The 4,862-nt window shown below is 38.7% G+C and overlaps 1 long non-coding RNA gene across 1 annotated transcript; it reads right to left on the bottom strand.

The window, feature by feature from the left end:
* Positions 1-202: 202 nt before the first annotated feature.
* Positions 203-3,963, bottom strand: LOC147024095 (uncharacterized). The gene is made up of 2 exons (XR_015060532.1): positions 2,894-3,963; positions 203-2,250 (listed from the first exon to the last, which is right to left on the bottom strand). It is a non-coding gene; the product is annotated as an uncharacterized LOC147024095 (long non-coding RNA).
* Positions 3,964-4,862: the final 899 nt, after the last annotated feature.

Raw genomic sequence — 4,862 nt, 5'->3', positions numbered from 1 at the left:
AAATCAGCATAAGCACGGAGTCCGGTATACTCTCAATTCCTACCATTCAACGAGCACCAAGTGGACCGCCGCCGTAAATGACAATGCCCCTGGGACAATCACCACGTCCGTGCGGAGACTTGGCTTTATCTATCCCGTGCACGAGCCGCGCGACATGTGATCACACGTCTCGACCTTCAATTCACCACAATGACCGGAAGTGTTTATTTATTTATTCAATAATTTTTTCCTCAAAGTTAATTTTATACTTCCAAAAGTGATTTTTTTTCATGACAGGAAGTGTTTATTTTGTATTTAACATTACCGGGAGTGATTTTGAAACTCTTTCCGGAACTTTTAATTTCTTTTATTCTTGACCAGAAGTGATCGTTTATTTATTTATTCAATTATTTTTTTCCTAAAGTTAATTTTCATAAAGATATCTCCCGCATCATCAAAAAATATATTTTTTATCGTGGTTTACATTATTTTATTGCTGATCCCGAATCCAGGCCGAAGTAACCGGAAATTGCGTCAAAATCATCAGCTGTGCGGAGCTTACATGTACCACGGTATAGTTGGCAAGTATACAGTTGTGAACACGTTATAGGTAAACTCAGAAGCGTATGTAAGAAGAATTCGACGTTCGCTTCTCGGCTTTGCCTATTCCATATTAAAACTCTTTTTAAATAAAACTGTTTAATAAACCTAAACATTTATCAGTGAAATCGTTTTCATTGGCAATACACAATGATGCACAATCATATACTATTTGGAGCGTACTTTTCATCGGTGCCAACTTGTTGGTACTTTTCCATCAAGGACGTGATTACATATACTTGTCCAACCAATGGTAGTAAATGTCAGCGAGGTTTTTATCTGCTGATGTGGATTTTTTAAACCCACTTTGTTGTGATCGTTGTCCTCCTGAAGGATTCTAACTGGTCGATTGTGGAATCCTATTTGACTTCAGAGTTTAACGTTTGTCCGATTTGATTATAAAACCCTACAAACAACCCTATCGACACTGATAAAACTGATGTCCACACAAGTCCTACCTTGTGAAACAATTTATTTCCTAATTATCCACCATACACTTCTCACCTTTTTCAATGAACTTAAGAATCCCCATTTGATTGCAATATTATTTGGTTCTATTTCATTTATTCTTACTTTAGTTAACAGTTAGACCAACCCGATTCAATTCACTTCTACATTACATCAGAGAGTTTTATTCTAACTTGGTACTTGGTCAGTTCCAAGGAGTACGAGCCACTGAGAAACTATACTTCCTCACGTGCTCGTACTCAGAAAATGTGTCTTTCAAAACATTTTATACTTCCATGAGAGAGAGGTTGGGGGATATTCACCCAGACTGTAGACGTGTCCTTTAGACAAAAAGTCACTTTGTACATTTTCTAAGCAAAGGTTCATTTATCAGCTCGGTCACTCCGCTCCAGAACAACACATTTCTTATCATTTAGGGCAAAAGTCTTTTGGCCAGAAATGACAGCCAATTCAATTTGCTGCATAAAAGTTACATTTCTGAAACTCCATTTGTTACAATTTAAAATACATTAATATAAATTTTTCCCCCACACTCCCCCGTTTTTTTTTTTAAAGGAAAATTTGAATAATTTTTCTTACACATGATTACCATGTCCCATTCCTGAAGGAGAAAAGATTTCCATTATTCAAGTTCAATCAACAATGGCAGCGTGTGCTCATATCAGAAAATGAGTGTTTTTCCATTTAATTTATGGTCTGTTCATCAGCATGTGTCACACATTGGAAACATGCTACCCAAAGTCAGAAGATAAACAGGTCAGGGTGTGGATAGAGCGGCACCCAACGGGAAACACAATCGAAGCACTCCTTGAGCTGAGGAGAAGGTAGATGTGGGCAAGTACAAGTTTGGGCCGGACACTGGGTTGAAGGAGCGCAGTGTGGAACTCCAGGCCTGTCGTACATTGAAGTGACCACAGCAAGTTCACGATGTATTTGCAGAGCGGCAATCGAGAGTGGAGCTGAGAACATTCCTTCAGGCAGGCACCACACAACACCGACGTTAAGACTTTGCTCAACCTTCTCCTCAGTGGGTTTTTTCTTTCTTTTCCCACATTGCTCCACCTTATCTCCTCAGGAAGGGGAGGGATAATCATGTGTTGAATGCTCAATCACCCAAATCTGGGTTCTCCCATCGTCCAATCTTTGTGTGGAAGCTTCATTTAGATGAAATCGTACATTGCTTCAAAGACTGCTTTCAACACTCTGAAACAAACAAAGCATCAATTAAACACCAATCAATAAACGTCATGGGCACATGTAGTTCTACAAGACTAACAAAGATTGTTATGGAAGCATTTAACTTGCATTATATGTCATATCAATATTTTAATCCCTTTCCTTGTTATTTCCCAAAACAACATGCTAAAATATACAGAAATCCCAGTTGTACGTATACTCAAAACATCCATCTCATTTGCTATTTCCATCGACATTTTAAATCTCTGACATTTCTCCATCTGTCCACTTCTCTCTCACCAAAACAGCAAACATGCTGCCATTTTTCCAATTCACATACACAAACTATCTATCACTTCCTCCGACCTTCTCAATTACGAATCCATCTTCTTTTATCAAAACAAATAAATCATTTTAAACAGTTTTACAAAAATTGTCAAATCACTTGTCAAATATCATTTAAATTGCAGCTCAAACACTCTGTCTACACATGCAGCTTCACCCTCCACAATCTTTATCCCAGTCTTAGAAAAGCATCTTAAACTTCAGACTAATAAACATCCAAACTCTCTTAAACAACTTTTGGTCAAAACAATAAAATATTTCCTTTTAAAATCCATAAATGAAAAATTAAATCTTCAGCATCTGTCCAATTAAATCATGAATTTACCTTGACTGAATCGATCAAAGGGTTACACTGGGTTGTTTGCCATTGCCTTCCCAGCACAAGTTCAGGTAACCTCAACATTCGCAGACGAATAAAACAATATTTCAACGTCCATCCGAGGGAATCATCTATTATCTGTGAATTTCCCCACGTGCTAAACATCATCAAATCATTAAAATCATTCCAAATCACGTTTCTACATTTAAATCACATACAGTATCTCCACATTCACAATTGTTATTTCACAATTTATTCAAAATCCCGATGGTTGTAAAATAAAACTTCAACACTTTTTCCTAAATGGACTTCACTTTAAACAGATTCAGTCCAGAGGGTGCGCCACAAACACCAAGGAACGAGGAACAGGAAGTTCTCTCCACATCCAGTGGGAAGAAAAAGGAAAAAAAACTCTGACAGGCAAAACCCACAGTTTAGCATTACTCTGTCATGGCTTCAACACATACACTAGACAGCATTGCATCTCATTGACTCGCGTGTGATCACGTGACAAATACCAATCACATTTCTATCTCATCCTCTTGAATCTGCATATGAATCAAATTTCACACCTAAAGCAAAGACTCGAACAAAGACTCAGTGTAAAGATAGGCCACCCCCCACAGATCGAGTGGAAGGGGTCTCACACAGTGGAGTTTGCGACCTTCGCGTGGAAATACAACGCCAAGAATGTATAACATGCCATTTCAAACAGACTCACAGCTCAACTCAGCACGAGTTAAAATATCGTCAAAATCCCAACAGAACACGTTTCATTGCAGTGAATATTGGAATCGCACAAGTTTCATTTTTTACTCTCAGTAACACGTGCAAATCACCAACCACACTCCCAGCTGGTTAATCGTCTCCTGCACTCTACAAAACGTTTCGTGCAAATCATTGCATTCACAAATCCGTAAAACCTCCACACAATATAATATAACAACCTCACTGCCAACAAACTTCCAGTGAGTTCAATGAACAAAAAGTAACTCTGATTACTCTTACAAACAGGTAACTTATAATATTTATCTATTTTAGCCCTATCTCGGCGTCTCAGCCGTGTCCTCGGCGTCTCTCTCACAGTCGGTCCGTATCAATGCAAACATGTGGCATGTCGCTTCATCATGCCTATTTAATTACGCATTTGGCTCCTTAACGAGCCTCTTCTTGTCATCTGACTCCTCTTCTTCTCCAGCACTTTTCTAAAACAACTACAGTACTTATTATTTACTTTAAAATGGACTCTCTCCGCCAGATCCTCTTCTTTCTCTCAATAAAATTATCTGACAATGAACTTTTCTTTGTTCGAAATGCGTGACCTGCTGAGAGCGCTCTCCCTTACCTTCGCTCAAGCACTTGTCGTTCCTCCAGGCACTGCCTCCGGCAGATTAAGCACCTCCGGTCACGAGCACCGCACCACGTCAGTTCGAATTCGAGTCTCGGCGCCAACTGATGTGGATTTTTTAAACCCACTTTGTTGTGATCGTTGTCCTCCTGAAGGATTCCAACTGGTCGATTGTGGAATCCTATTTGACTTCAGACAGAGTTTAACGTTTGTCCGATTTGATTATAAAACCCTACAAAAAACCCTATCGACACTGATAAAACTGATGTCCACACAAGTCCTTCCTTGTGAAACAATTTATTTCCTAATTATCCACCATACACTTCTCACCTTTGTACAATGAACTTAAGAATCCCCATTTGATTGCAATATTATTTGGTTCTATTTCATTTATTCTTATTTTAGTTAACAGTTAGACCAACCCGATTCAATTCACTTCTACATTACATCAGAGAGTTTTATTCTAACTTGGTACTTGGTCAGTTCCAAGGAGTACGAGCCACTGAGAAACTATACTTCCTCACGTGCTCGTACTCCAAACTTTTAGATTTCAAAGCATTTTATACTTCCATGAGAGAGAGGTTGGGGGATATTTACCCAGACTGTAGACGTGTCCTTTAGACAAAA

This window comes from Eptatretus burgeri, chromosome 7, assembly GCF_056783735.1.
Source record: "Eptatretus burgeri isolate ZD-2024b chromosome 7, Ebu_testis_v1, whole genome shotgun sequence".
Taxonomy (NCBI): domain Eukaryota; kingdom Metazoa; phylum Chordata; class Myxini; order Myxiniformes; family Myxinidae; genus Eptatretus; species Eptatretus burgeri.
Note: the sequence above shows the minus strand (reverse complement) of the source record. Positions and strands in the feature narration are given on the sequence as shown.